The sequence below is a fragment of the Anolis sagrei genome, chromosome 6 (genome assembly GCF_037176765.1).
Source record: "Anolis sagrei isolate rAnoSag1 chromosome 6, rAnoSag1.mat, whole genome shotgun sequence".
In the NCBI taxonomy this organism is placed as follows: Eukaryota; Metazoa; Chordata; class Lepidosauria; order Squamata; family Dactyloidae; genus Anolis; species Anolis sagrei.
The window spans coordinates 109,049,940-109,066,151 of NC_090026.1; the positions used below are offsets into that span (position 1 = coordinate 109,049,940).

General features: G+C 40.1%; 1 protein-coding gene across 14 annotated transcripts in view; it reads left to right on the forward strand.

Moving 5' to 3' along the window:
• The window catches only part of KIAA1217 (KIAA1217 ortholog), a 469,454-nt gene that overhangs the window by 373,975 nt on the left and 79,267 nt on the right, over positions 1 to 16,212 (forward strand). Inside the window, exon 1 of one of the 14 annotated variants that reach the window (XM_060782402.2) lies at positions 6,796 to 7,091. The exons of the other annotated variants lie outside the window; for them this stretch is intronic. The gene's annotated coding sequence lies outside the window, so the exon portion shown is untranslated. Of the gene's footprint in view, positions 1 to 6,795; positions 7,092 to 16,212 lie in introns of those variants that run through there. 14 annotated transcript variants of the gene reach the window in all.

Below are 16,212 nucleotides of genomic sequence, written 5' to 3' on the forward strand. Positions count from 1 at the left end.
GCCACTGAATGCTGACTTCTGTATCATCAACATGCCCCCTTGTCATCTGCTGATCCACAGAAGGTAGAGAAGGTGATGAGAAAGCTCACATATTGGGGCGCAGGCAGCCTGTGCTAAGCTTTCAAATGCAGCCCTTCCCTACATGCCAAATTTGGTGGGAAGCTTAACTGTGTGGAGTCACATCCCTCTCTCTATCAAAAAAGGTGTTCATTTCCTTCCTCTTCTAAGAGAAGTGCAGTCAGACTTTAATTGCTTTACTCAGCAAACGAAAGTGACAAAATCTTTCCTCTGCCGAGAGAAGTACAGCGGGTCTTCCATTGCTTTCCTTCACCGAGAACAAAATCATCTCCTTCCTCAGCCAGGCTTCCACCACTTCTTTCTGCTGAGAAAAGAGTTGGTTTCCTTCCTGTGCCTAGAGAGGCATCCACAAAGCTGGGCTTCCCAGCAGATTTGGCACCTGTTCTTGGGAGCTCAATATGAGTTAGCCTGGTTTATTGCTGCTCTTGTTTTTTTGTTTTTGTTTTTTTTTTTGCCACAGAGAGGGGGGTCTTTGCGTATAACTAAACCCTCATACTATTAGTTTATGTAATATGCAAGATTGCTGTATTTTTTTAAAAATGCCTCAATAATTCTCGTGTTGAAATCTGTTTTTTCAAGGTATTCATTTTCAGAAGCAAGTTATTAGCAGTCAGTCATATACTTCTAGTCATTGTATGTTTTTCATAACCAAAATGTTGAGATAAGGTTCCAGATAATCAGCATTTCTTAGATAATTTGAAGCAAATAAGTTACCCAACTTTACGTCTTCCAGATGTAGACTAACTCTCCAACAGTTCTCAGTCCTAAATGATGGGACTTACACCATTTTGAGTAAGGCTGCTCTAAAACTGCAAAAATATTAGAAGAGACTTTAAATTGCACCTCTGCCACTGGGTGCTTATGTGATTTCAGGCAAGTTTCGGTTCTTATTGCAATCTGTCCTGTCAAAAATTAGTGCCCTGCCTTGTTGGGTTACCCTGAGGATAAATGTGACTTGAAAACATTTCACATACTGAGTATCCCTTATCTGAAAGGTTTTGAACCAGTAGTTGTTTGATTATGGATGGTTTTGGATTTTGGAACATTTGCACATATATAATGAGGCACCTTGGACCCAGGTCTAAACACAAAATTCATTTGTTTCATATACTCATAGCCTGAAGGTAATTTTATATACAAAATTTTAAATATTTTGTGCATGAAACAAAAATGTGTGTACATTGAAGGAAAGGTTTCACTATTAGACTATTGGAGTATTTTAGATTTCATGATGAGAGGTACTGAATTAGTTAAGTGTATTGCAATAAATAGTTGGAAGAAAGTTGCATGTGCTGCAGTCGGGAATGTTTATACGAATGGTTGTGTAGCATACATGACTTGTGCTGCAAACCAGATAATGAGAAGCAAAGCCGTATCATCTGATTGCTACACTGGCTGCCAAATGTAAACTCATTATACAAAATCCACACAAATCACCATATGAGTTGAAGAGGGTGAATTGGGCCCTTGCTCCATCTTTTCTCCAGAGGTCAACAAAATGGATGAGTATGATGAGAAGCAAAGCAATTGATTTAATGTGTAACAAGTACAAGAAGGCCATAGATAAACTATTCTAAGATGCTTATTAAAGGGCTGTATAAGAATGCCCAGAATATGTAAATCTTTGATCTCTTTCTGCTTATTTAATGTTAGGTTTGGTTCTTTCCAAACTTTGTAAAACTTTTTACAGTTTCTAGAAAATATTGCAAACATGTGTGTTTTTCCTAAAAGGATCTTCCTACTGTACACAATTTTCATTCATGGATGCTTTTCTTGTACATATTTACAATCCCCCATTTCACACATTTTGTATGTATTTTTAATGAGGAATGACATTGCAAAGTCTTACGTTTTGGAAGGATGGCTATGTCTCAGTTAATGCCTTGATTCAAATGTGCAGAAGTACCATAGGTATGTTTGCATGGCAGTGCAAGTTAAATGCAAACTGAGCTTAGATTTTTAGGGTTGCTATTTCTATTTGTCTTGGATCTTAAAGTACTTTCATAGACTAATTTTAATGAGTGAACTTTTGATTCGTGACTTGCCCACTCAACATTGAAATATACACGAGGGACAGAGTTAACTGGCTGCAAATGTAGGCAGATTAATTGCCCTGTTTTTTGCATCATCCCTCCAAGGATCAACAATTTATCAGAAGTTGACATGAAGATGCCTCCTTGCCATTCTATTCACAGAATTCAGTTGAACTAGAAGTTATATTTTGCTTTAAGATTGATGAAAGGAAAGTAACTTATACAACATCTTGGGACAGAAGGTTAGTGTATGGGGATTTATTTATTTATTTATTTACAGCATTTATATTTCATCTTTCTCACCTCGAAGAGGACTCAGGGCGGATCACAGAACACATGCATTGCAAACATTCAATGCTGTTAAACAGACAGGACAGACAATAGATCTGTCGGCATTTTTTCCCCAACTTTGGTGTCTTGGAGGTTGTGCTCAATTCTGGTCACAGGAGGGTGCTGTCGTTAGGGTTCTATGACGTTAGGGTCATCCTCTATAATGAAGAGCCCTTGATCACAGACTTCCTCCTTCCTTTGATCACTGACATTTTCTGGTATTTCCTTTTTATGGAGCTGTAAAATACCCCCTGCTTAAGCAGTGTCTAATTTCTCTACTCACAGCCCACAGCTGTTTTTGAACTGCTTAGATGAACAGTGAGCTGGGTTGAAGGTCAGGTGCTCACCCTGACCCAGACTTCAAACTGCCAACCTTTTGATAGGTGTGATCTATTGCTGCTGTTGATTAACCAGCTGTTCTAAAGCCTGGCCTAGGGCTACTCTATAGGACAGTGGTTCACAACCTATGGCTCCCCAGATGTTTTGGCCTTCAACTCTCAGAAATCCTAACAGCTGGTAAACTGGCTGGGATTTCTGGGAGTAGTAGGCCAAAACACCTTGGGACCCACAGGCTGAGAACCACTGCTATAAGATTGTCCTGATCTCCAAACATTGGGACTCCAGGAGGACTTGTAAATATGAGCACCGAGGAATGGACGGTTCATTTCATTCCCACCTTCTTAAGCAACAGTTGTTACATGGAGACCTGACCAGTTAGAAGTCATACCTTTGGCACAGCTGTTTAGATCTGCCTCCAGATTTGTGAGGTGAAAATCCTTTACTGGAAAATGTCTAATAAACAGAGTTCTTTCTGGGTAATGCAGGGTTTTCTCTTACTGGTGGTGTTCATGAGGGGAAAATGGATGAGTTCATTAAAGAGAAAAATGAGAAAATCTTGGCATTGCACCATATCCCAAGGTGGTTCTGAATTTAATTGAAGAGATATAAAACCTCTCCTGATAAACTTCACTGCTGTTCTTATTAAATTCCCATGGAAATTCCTTCAATGTGTCTGAAAGAGAACCTCAACTTTCAGTTTGAATTTTGTTTTCAGGGAAACATGTTGGTAGCTCATTTAGAATCATGGCATTTTCCATTTACACAACTTAGTTCTTTCGAAATGCATAGTGTCATTCCCTCTTTTTTACAATTTTCTAAAATTGTAACATTGCAAAGTTCTTTTCATGCTCTGCCACCAAATGTCTACATCTCACTCAGCCTGCCATAAGTTCTCTATGCAACAACCAGAAATAGAAGTTGGACTACAGCTCTGGGAACCCCCTCAGCCAACTTGAGTACTATAGGAAAATATTTTTTTCAGAGCTCTGGCCAAAAGATTTGCAAAGGGATGCTGCGTGGTTCCATCTATGTGTACATAAAAACTCCATGTGATCTGTGCTGGGCTCTAAATTATATAGAGTGTTTACAGATGTGCATGGCCCTCACAATCCTTCTGGTTAATTTGTAGAGATCGAATGGTGTAGCAACATCAAGGCCAGGGCCAGAAAATCAGGTGATGTGATTCCCTCCTCATGTTTACTTTATGTGCAGCACCAGTGGTAGCCTGGAGCCCCTGCTGTCAGCTGAACTGCTGACTGAAAGGTTTGAACCCAGGGAGTGGGGTGAGCTCCCATCTGTCAGCTCCAGCTTCCCATGCAGAGACATGAGAGAAGCCTTCCACAAGATGGTAAAACATCCAGGCATTCCCTGGGCAACATCCTTGCAGACAGCCAATTCTCTCACACCAGAAGTGACAAGTCGCTCCTGACATGAAAAAGTGGTACCCTTCCACCTGACTATTGTAAAGAACAAGTGTGCAAGCTTGTTCTTACTATTTCCAGTACTGTCATTTTCTTAACATTGGAAGGTGAAATGTATGCAACTGAGGGCATGTTCTACTTGTGAAGAACATGCCTCACATGCACAACTCTACTTCCTCTGTGCTTTTTCTAAACAATGGATGCAGCATGTACCCTGCTCGCTTCCTAAAAAGAGCTACTGGTAAGGCCACCAATACATGCATGGCAGAGTAGCTCTTGGGAAGGTTTAAAGGGGGAAGGGAATGCCTTCCAAGCTGGGAAGAGGTGACTAAGTCACCTAAATAATGGAGCCAGCAATGGCTTATGGAGGCAGTGGCAACAAAGATCATGATCTCACCCCCACTCCCCAAAAAATGAGAATTAGAGCCTGGCCTTGGTAGTATTTACCTACTACTTTTGAGGTAAATATAGATGGGGGGATAGTTGCCAGGAATCGTCTAAAAAAGAAGCTTTACTACAGGAGGTCTTCTTAAAAAAGATATGCATTGAGACTCCAAGTCATTTTGAACATTTAAATGTCATCATCGGCACCTTGAACACAGGTTAAGAACCATGTTGACAACCCATTCAGCACTTCTAAAAGAGGTATAAAGTGGTCTCTATAGAATGAACCTGTTAATAGTTGAGTCATTTCATTCTGCACTGGCGCAGTTTCCATGTGTCTTTCTCAGCTATAGTCCCACCTTGAAATACAGAGGATCCACAGGCAGGAAAAGGGAGAAGAGAAGGGTGAGTTGTGACATATCAAATATACCTAGGAAAGGAATCTGGGAAGGAAATAAGTCAATAGAAATATTAGATGGAACATGTATATTAGTGTGTACCAGCTCCTAACTCAGGGAATTCTGTTCAATGTCTGGTCTGTTTTGGGAGCTCGACAGAAATCCATTTCTTTTTCCCTTTCCTTAATACAGCAAGCCTGGTCTTTTCAGTTCTCCTATAGTACTGGGAAAGGAGATTCCCCCTATCAAAGGCTAATAATCACCAAGATTTATTTACTTACTTAGGCGATCCCTCGTTGTCCGAGTAAGATTGTTTTCTAAGTGTGGTGTCCTGGTGGTGGGTACATAGATGACTGTGAAGCCCTGTGCTTGACCTTCATGTTCTCCCGCAGGAGAAGGTGGTCCCGCTCGGGGTTGGCTTGATATGCTTTCCTCTTGGCACATTTCTTTCACCCTCCATTCATGCCTTTTCCATTTCTACAGCATCGCTGGTCACAGCTGACCTCCAGCTAGAGCGCTCAAGGGCCAGGGCTTCCCAGTTTTCTGTGTCTATGCCACAGTTTTTAAGGTTGGCTTTGAGCCCATCTTTAAATCTATTTTCCTGTCCTCCAACATTCTGTTTTCCATCATTGAGTTCGGAGTAGAGCAACTGCTTTAGGAGACGGTGATCGGGCATTCGGACAACGTGGCCAGTACAGCTGAGTTGATGGCAGAGGACCATCACTTCAAGTCTTTGCTTCTTCCAGCATGCTGACATTTGTCCGCCTGTCTTCCTTGGAAATTTGCAGGATTTTTCAGAGGCAACGCTGATGGAATCATTCCAGGAGTTGCATGTGACGTCTGTAAATAGTCCACGTTTTGCAGGCATATAGCAGGGTTGGGAGGACAATAGCTTTATAAACAAGCACCTTGGTATCCCTACGGATGTCCTGGTCCTCAAACACTCTGCTTTTGAGTGTTTGAGGAATCACCAAGAACAACAATAGCAATAAATATACAAGACAGCTCTGCTGCATTAGATTTTCTGTGCTCAAGCATTCCCATTCCTACAGTGACCAATCAGGTATCTCCAAAAACTTCAGAAATGGAACACAAAGGAAGTAGCCTGGTTGCCATATAGCATTAATGGATGCAGATTGTGATTAAGAACTCAATGGGATTTACTGACCATATGAAACTCTGTGTGAACAGAGCCCAAGTCTTTTTGGAAGTCTCCCAGATGCTTCCTGGAAGCAGGGCATGATGGTAATAAATAAAACAAGATGAAGAAAATTATAGTGTTTGGGATGTGAGTCTTTTTTTAAGGAAAGGAAGCCAGGCCAATGCTCGGGATCAAGCCTCTTGTTTCCTTTCCTCCCTTTCTTTAATTATCCAGAACGGACTGTGATCCCATCAAGTCAGTTCCATCAGGATTGCAACATTGGAACCATATCTGGTACAGAAAGCAGATATTTAAGTAATTAGTGCTGGGAAATCTGGTATGGCTGTAACTATTTAGAATATATTTAAAAGGTCCCATATGGTGCTTTGTAGATCCACCTACTTCTAATAAAATGTCTTGTTTACCTTGGGAGCAGTCACGGATGCATGTCTGCTGGCTCTAGACTGTCCAAAGGACACAAACCTCATCTTTCCCACTGCATTGCTGTCTGCTTTATCCTGGTGCTTTGTCATTGAGAGGTTATGACAACATCAGCTATATTGTATTTATAAACATCACGTGTTTCCTCGCAATGGCTCGCGGTGTCTGCCAAGCAGAACACATGGAAGAAGCATTTCTCGTCAGCTTCGCATTGGTTTTGGTTATACTGATTTCCGGGACAGAGGAGGGGAAAATGCTTTCTATGCTCAGATTTAACTTTTGTGCAGTGAAAGCAAAAGCCCTCTAAATGGCCGTGAAATCTTTTGAGTGAAAAGGCTGGTGTTCCAGCTCCTCCTCTTCCAGACCTCTTTGAAAAAAAATTGGCTAAAACTTCTCCCAGCAAAACAGAAGCATGTCGGGTCGGTTTTCCGAAGACTTGAAGGGCACAATTAGACGCAAGTGCTTTTGTGTTGAGTTGCCTACAAGACTCGACTAGAAAAAAGTGAGCTTATTGGAAGAATGTAAGGTAAGAAGCCTCAGCTCTGGAGAGATGCAAAATTCCTACGGGGCTAAGGAATTTAGTAGTTTTTTTTTTTTTTTTTGTAAAGGCATTGTAGATGAAGGAATGAAGTTGGTGCAATTTTGGGGAAGCAAAGCTATAATTTTACGCATAGCCTGGAGGAAGAATGAAATGTTCTCCCTCAACTTCATAAAAAACCAGAATATATAATCTGCTGTCGTCCCCTCTCCTCTGAGTTTGAAGACATCCAGGTACTTCATTAAGTGATTAAAAAAAACCCAAGTTCCCCATGTGTGATGGGGATATTTTGTGAGCTGAACTGAATAATACATTATGAGTGGGTTGTTCATTATCTGCTTCTGCAGTGGAAAGGAATGCAGACCTTAATGAAGTAGCTGCTTTGAATTGAACTGCCATGAACTGTAGTGAGTCTTAATGTGGGTGATGTGTTAGAGTGTCCTTTTTTTCCAGCCTATTGGATTGTAATCCACAAAATTGTTGGTGGAATCCACAGGATTAGTTCACAAATGAAGCTGCTACCAACTCATGAGAAGATACAAATGAGAAGTACAAATGTTACATGTTAGTGTGAGGAGGGGAGGGTCAGAAATCTGTCAACCTTACTCTATTGACTAGGCAGTTTGCGGATGAAATAAAGTGCAATCCATCACAGCCCTGGTTTGCATATACAGAGCACTGGTGCTGCATTGTAGTAGCAACTATATGTTTTTCCAGGGCCATCCAAGATGTAACTAGTGGCGCAGTCCAAATCTGCTAGCTCTGAGTAGTCTCTTTCTCTCAATGCTTTCTTCCTATGGTCACTGCCACTATATATGGGGCATAGTGTCCCAGTAGAACTCGTCCATTCTGCCTTTCAAAACCGGATGTCAAAACTCCTTCTAGGCATAGAATCGAAGAGTTAGAAGAGATATATGTGGCATAGTACCCCAGTAGCACTCGCCCATTCTGCCTTTCAAAATTGGATGTCAAAACCCCTTCAAGTCATAGAATCCAGTCCAACTCCCTGCCAAGAACCAAGAAAATCACATTCAAAGCACCCGACAGATGGCCATCCAGTCTCTGTTTAAAAGCCTCCAAAGAAGGAGCCTTCACCACCTTCTGAGGCAAAGCGTTCCATTGCTGAACAGCTCTCACAGTTAAGAAGTTCTTCCTAATGTTCAGGTGGCATCTCTTTTCTTGTAGTTTGAAGCCATTGTTAGTGAAGTGAGGTTTGAAGTAATTTGTGATTCATCTCCATTGCTGTTCCAAGGGAAAACCTCATGGCTACATATAAGGGGCCAAGTCTATCTTGGGTCCTTTGGACTGTGACTCTGGAGACCAGGGTTCAAATCCATGGAAACACACTGGTGACCTTTGGCAAGTCACACTCTTTCAGCCTCAGAAGACTGCAGTGATACCCCCTCCCATACAAATTGAGATATGTCACTTAGAAGTGGTTTCAAACTGAATTCATTATGTAAATATGCCCTCAGTTTATATCACAAAAGAAAAATACATTCCCAGATTACACGAAGCTTTTATCCCATGAAAACTCCTGGAATGGATCCCTTATGTAATACAGGCCTACTATATTCCCAGGGTCCCTATGGAAAACATATTGCAAATGATGAGAAGCTTGGGGGGCTTTTCAGGACTTCAGAAATCACAATGGTCCCTAGGAATCTACAACTTCCATCCCTGTGAGATCCTGAATGTTATTGTCTTACCTGGGCTCTCCTTTAGTCAACCATATATATTAAGTCAGTGCATGTGCCTTCAAGCCATATGTGACTCCATAAATTTCATGAATTTTCTTAGACAAGGAATACTGGGTTGTTTTGTGAGTTCCTTTAAAATATAGCCTACAGCACATGATATTCATTGATATTCATTGGCAATCACCCATCAAAGTACAAACCAGGGCTGCCCCTACTTAGCTTCCAAGATTTCATGTATTTAGGCTATAGTTTGACATATTTGGATAACTGTTATTTCTTCCCTCCCATCCTGTCTTCACACCTCATCCTTCTACTGCGCATCACAATTGCTTCCACATCCCATGTGGAATTACTTACTTAAATCAAATAATAATACTCTGAACATGTGTAGTTTTGCCCTGTAAACTCAAATTACAATACTGGCATGACTTATAGCAGGCATGGGCAAACTTGGGCCCTCCCGGTGTTTTGGACTTCAACTCTCATAATTCCTATCAACCGGTAGGAATTGTGAGTTTATTCTCATGCCTGACTTACAGGAATAAAATAGATTTTGTATCTGTTGCCCTAAAGTTAAATAGGTTTGCAGGAGATATAAAAGCACCATTTTGTTCTAGGAAAGGGTAACATATTTGGAAAGCAAGAGTAATAAAAGAAGCATCTGTAACCATGTATACCTCTGGCTGGCTGCCACTGACTGTAAAATGTTCAATTTTTTAAAAAATACAGAAAGGATGTTGCAGTCAGACCTGGCCCAAGACTTAAATCCAGGTTCTGTTTCTCTATGGGGTGGACTGCAGGGTCCAGCATTTGGGCCCGGAGATCTATCCCTCAATATATGTCTGCATTCTTTAAAGCAATCTTGTACAAGTACAAGCAATGATCCTCTGTCTGTGTGAATACGATATTTAACCACTTAAATTAATTCATATAGAAATGTTCTTATAGGTTTATAGTCAGTTCACTGTGTGAAGAAGGCTACAATACAGTAAAATAATAATAATAATAATAATAATAATAATAATAATTCTTTATTTATAACACACCCTGTATCTTCAAAGGGACAGGGTGCCTTCCAGCAAAATAAAACACAATGGCAAATGTTCAGTACCAAGAAAGGAGCCCCCGGTGGTGCAATGGGTTAAACCCTTGTACCAGCAGGACTGAAGACCAACAGGTTGGCGGTTCGAATCCAGGGAGAGCATGGATGAGCTCCCTCTGTCAGCTCCAGCTCCCCATGCGGGGAAATGAGAGAGGCCTCATACAAGGATGGTAAAACATCAAAAACATCCGGGTGCCCCCTGGACAATGTCCTTGGAGACAGCCAATTCTCTCACACTGGAAGCGACTTGCAGTTTCTCAAGTCACTCCTGACACACAAAAAATACCAAAAATAACACTTTTTTGTTAAGTCAAAAACAAATTCAACAAAAATTATAAAAACAACAGCTTAAATAAACATGACATAATACATTCCATACATTTACAACATATTACATTCTTTAAAATTCTTTAAAATTCAACTAAAATTATTAGAGTCAAGATGGTACATTGCTAACTGACGAAGGTACGTGGTCTACATCTAGGTAGGGGTACATATAAGGTGTAATTAGTCCTCCTTTCCTCCATAGGCTAAAGTGCATAGATGTGTTTTTAGAAGTTTTTTAAAAGAGAGGAGGGGGGGGGGATTTTTAGTTCTTTAGAGAGGGAGTTCCAGAGGCAGGGAGTGATCACAGAGAAGGCTCCTTCTCTCATTGCCACAAACTGTTCCTGAGATGGGGGTGGGACCGAGAGCAGGGTCTCCTCAGCAGAATGCAGTGATTAAGCTGGTGTGTATACGGAGATGCGGTTTTTCAAATAGTCTGGGCCAAAACCATTTAGGGCAGTGGTTCTCAACCTGTGAGTCCCCAGGTGTTTTGGCCTACAAGTCCCAGAAATTCCAGCCAGTTTACCAGGTGTTAGGATTTCTGGGAGTTGAAGGCCAAAACATCTGGGGACTCACAGGTTGAGAACCACTGGTTTAGGACTTTATAGATAATGACCAGCACTTTGTATTTAGCCCGGAAGCAGACGGGCAGCCAGTGGAGATGCCGTTACATAGGAGTTGTCCACTCCCTATACGCTAACTGTATGAAGTAAATTGTCTACTAATATATGTGGAGGACTGACAGTATTTGTTTATATTATTTTCATCTTGCTGACTTTCCCTTGCATAGGAGTGCATTCATCTTGTATTGCACAAATATTTCTTATTTCTTTTGTTGGATTGCTTTGGTGTAGACTTTTCCACTGCCTATATGTATTATTCAAATTATATTTAACTGGTCATAATATTTTGATTTCACTGTTCCTAACTATTCCAGTTGGTTGGATATTTTGAGTCAGATTGCACATTTTTTTCAGTCTTATTTTTAGTGCAACATCTGGTTACAGGTGTGAGCATGCAGAAATTCCTAACAACGATGTGCTTTTGTTTTTCCTCCCATTGGAGAAAAAACAACCCTAACCTGTTTCATATTCTAATAATAGAAACCATCTTTTTTAAAAGAAAAAACCAGGGTACTTGATAATGCCATTTGATACTGGAAAGGTTACATTTCTCATTGTTCTTGTTTTAATCATCTGAAACTGTTTTATAGTTTTCTTTGGTTTTGGCAGAGCATGAAGGGCAGCAAACGATGGAAGAACAACAAACCCCAAAGATGCTGAATTAGTAGATCGGAGAGCCAGACAGGCATGAATTTATTTTGATTTGCGAGCTCAGTTACTAATGCGATTTCTTTTGCTGAAAAAGAAATCAGAAATTTGATATGCTACCTCTGTTGTGCCGAAGAAAAATTGTTGATCTTTTACATAACTGCGTGTTTTGGAAACTATTCCTCTGAGATCTGGGGGTGGATAGGACTGGAAGTGGTGGGTAGTGTTTCATAAAACCATAGGACTCAGAGGTAGCCAGGGGTCATGGGTTGCCTAACATTTCCAGTCAGCCAATGAAGAGCAGGCGGAAAACTTTGAACCTTTGGGGAAACAAATGGAGACCTATTGCGAAGGTACCAATTTAGTCCTATGGGTGGGAGACCATCCTTTATATTACTATAAATGTGGAATATTACAATGCTATATTCCACATTTAACTGCTATAGCAACTTCGTATGGGATCCTACTTTGCTGATGCATAGAATTTTTCTAGCTGAAAAGTCCTCTCCCAACAATGCAAATCCCAAGATTTCATAGGATGTTGCCATGACAGTTAAAGTGGAATCATAGCAGTATAACTTGGGTGGCATTAAGGTCTCTCTATTCTGCTATGTGTCCAAGGTTCGGAGGTTTTGGCTGATATATAAAGCATATATCAGTAAATTAGGAGTCTTACTAGGCCACCAGCGGAACATGAGACAACAGTGTGATGCAGCAGCTAAAAAAACCAATGTGAATCTAGGCTGCATCAATAGGAGTATAGTGTCTAGGTCAGGGGTCCTCAAACTAAGGCCCGGGGACCAGATACAGCCCTCCAAGGTCATTTACCCAGCCCTCACTCAGTGTCAACCTAAGTCTGAAACGACTTGAAAACACAACGCAACAACAACAACCCTATCTCATCAGCCAAAAGCAGGCCCACACTTCCCATTGAAATACTAATAAGTTTAGATTTGTTAAAATTATTCTTCGTTTTAATTATTGTATTGTTTTAAAGTGTTTTTGCACTCAAATAAGATATGTGCAGTGCGCATAGGAATTCATTCGTGTTTTTTCAAATTATAATCCAGCCCTTCAACAGACTGTGAAGTCCCTTCAACAGGGACTGTGACCTGGCTCTCTGTTTAAAAAGTTTGAGGACCCCTGGTCTAGGTGGAGGGAAGTTTTGTTGTTTATTAGTTCAGTCGTTTCTGACTCTCCGCGATCTCATAGACACCCCATGCCAGAGCTCCCTGTCACGGTTGCCACCCCCCAGCTCTTTCAAGTTCAAGCCAGTCACTTCAAGGATACCATCCGTCCATCTTGCCCTTGGTCGGCCCCTCTTCCTTTTTCCTTCCTTTTTCCGCAGCATCATTATCTTCTCAAAGCTTTCCTGTCTTCTCATGATATTCATTGCCAGTATGATGTCTCTACTCTTAACTATTTTATCGAGATTGGCCATTGCTCTCCTCCCAAGAAGTAAATGTCTTCTGATTTTTCTGGCTGCAGCAATTTTCATGCTCAGCTCCTCCTCGTTTTTAGCCATCAAAGTGGTATCATCTGCATATTTAAAGTTGTTAATGTTTCATCCAACAATTTAAACCCCTGTCTTGGATTTATCAAGCCTTGCACATTGCGTGAGGGAAGTAGTCCCACCTCACAAACTCTGAAGATGCCTGCCACAAATGCAAATGAAACGTCAGGAGAGAATGCTTCTAGAACATACAGCCATGAAAGCCTTCAACAATACAATACAATAGTCCCACTCTATTCTGCTTTGGCCAGAGCCCATATGGAATAATTTTGTATCCAGTTCTGGGCAAAGCAATTCAAGGAGAATATGAACAAGCTGGAAGGTGTCCAGAGAAGGGCAACCAAAGTAAGCAAAGGTTTAGAAGCTAAGCCTGTGAGGAATGGCTTACAGAGCTGGGTGTGTTTAGCTTGGAGAAGAAAAGACTGAGAGGGGACAGGAAATCCATGGTTATATATTTGAATGTATGTCACACTGAGAGGGGGGCAAGATTGTCTTCTGCTGCTTTGAAGCTTAGGGCATGGAGCAATTGAGTCAAATTACAGGAAAGGAGATTCCACCCAAACATTAGGAGAAACTTCTTAGTAGCAAAAATTGTTTAGCAGTGTAATATGCTGCCTCCTCAAAGTGTGGTGGAGTCTCCATTTCTGGAAGTTTTTAAATCAGTGGCTGAATGGCTATCCGTCGGGAGTGCTTTGATTGTGTGTTCCCAAATGGTAGGAGGCTTGACTAGATGACCTTTGTGGTGTCTTCCAACTATGATTATATAATATAATATCCAATCATTGAGAGTACACACATTTTCTAATAAAGGAGAGGGGTTTTTTTTAGTTGAAGCTGTGAGACCAAAACTTCTTGATAGTATGATAGGATTATATTTAGCCGTGCTTGTGAATAAAAACGTCAGCAAGCTAGATGTGAAAAGATGACTGCTATATAATAATGCTGATATTTTAGTACTTTAAGGGAGAATTTTAGAAAAGATGTTATAATTTTTAAAAAACTGTGGTGGGGAGTAATGTTAAGCATGCCAAAGTCAAGGCTTGTCATATTACCTCACTATTTAGTCAGTTTATGTGCAGCAGACTCTCAGTTAATCAGAACTTTCAAGCAAGCAGCAAAAAAATAATAATCAAAGGAATAATACTTTAAATAAAAATTGAAATCAAATCATTTTTGTGGAAATGTTACATTCAGTTAAGTACTGTATTTTAGTAATAATATCAGGTCCATATCAAGTTTATGGTATAATATGGGATACAGTATTAATTATGCTTAACTCTCAGGCAAACTATATTTGAACATTTCTTGCCAAAGAAATTAATGGGACCATCATAAGTCATCACTTAAAGATATACAGACATATCATTATAGTATTACTTATTTTTATAATTTATATCCACATTAAAGTGGTCTATAAGTAATCTAAATAAAGTATGTTAGCTACACTATTATACGTTTTTCAAGGAAAAATAACGTGCTGTGAGATAAAAAATGATTTGAACTGCTGTATGGAATATATATATATATATATAGAGAGAGAGAGAGAGAGAGAGAGAGAGAGAGAGAGATTAATGTAAAGGAATTCTGAAGTCTAGCTAGGTTGAGTTTATTGTTCTATCTTATTATATATCTTGAGAATGGCAAAGCTCCTGGGAAGAGTGGCTTCCCTGCGGAGCTTTTATCAAACGTTCCAAGATGGAATGCTAACACGTCTTAATGCTATCATTAATCAAATCTGTTTTAAAACAGACATTTCTGTATTAATAAATAGATTAGCAGTTATGTGTTCCAAAAATCTAATCAAGCTTTAACCAAGGTGTTACATTGTTTCCCACCTCCTTATCCTTATTGATGTAACGTATCAATTTATATGGACGTGTATGGGTGTACTTAGTTTGAGTCAGGCTGGTTTTATGTTTTACATATTTCTCTAGTTCCTTGGTCATATCTTTAATTATAAAACGAATTTAAAATATAAAATATGTTTTATAATACATTATTTAATATACACTATAATAACACTATGATTTTGCATGGCAATGTACAAGGAGGTTGTTGCGTGTCTTCAAGTCATTATGGTGTTCAAATCCCCACTTCACCATGGAAACCCACTGAGTGACTATGGGCAAGTCACACACTTTCTTAGGGCTCATCTTCTACACTAGTGGTTCCCAACCTGTGGTCTGTGGACCACCAGTGGTCTTCAAGAACTAAGATATGGTCCACAGCCTCACTGTTACTACACTGTTGCAACACAAGCAACAGGTCTCATGAAATCCTGTTATAGTGTCGAGGCTCATTAAATATGGTTTTCTGTGGATGAGCAGATGGCGACTACTGGATGACATATGTTCTGTATCAGAAACTAGAGCTGATATGGTCTATCCAATGCAATTTTCTGAATCATCACCTCAAATAACTAAACTGAATCGAAAGTTGACCAAAAATTGATTTGTAACCCTTTTGGTACTAATGTTGGAGAGTCGTTGCTCATCAAACTGGTCCCTAGTCAAGTGGTCCCTGGTCAAAAAAAAAGTTGAGAACGACGGTTCTACACTGTCAAATTAATGCAGTTTCACCCCACTTGAACTACCAGGGCTTAATACTTTGGAGTCATTTGAGTTTTACAAGATCTTTCACTTTCTCTGCCCAAGTGTTGACGCTTCACCAAACGGCAACTCCCTGGAATCCTTAGCACTGAGCCATAGCAGTTAATGTGGGATCAAACTGCATTAATCCAATAGTGTAGATGCACCCTTTGCCTTAGGGTCACCATAAGTCAGAAACAACTTGAAGACACACATGAACAAGACAAACTGAACTTACGGGATTTTATAGGCAAATAAAATTAATTCTTCAAAAAGTTATAATAAATTAGCCGAGGGCAACACCATAATAAATCCAATAGCAAATGATAAATCACCTTAAAAATCTAAAATAGGATTGAGTGGCTATTGAAGGGCAGAGGGCTGTGTTAGCATCCCAAGGTATCTTGCAGGGCTGTACCACTACACACACACTTTGCTCAGTATTGTGGAAAGAAAATCAATCATAGTGCCCTAAATCCTCTCTAGAGAATATAAAAAGATTTTCTTTCTAGTTTTTTTTTTTTTTTTACTTTCTGAGCCATTTTACACCCAGGAGAGGCGTTTTTAAACACCAGAAAGTGAGCATAAGTAAAATAAAATTCCCCTCTGGA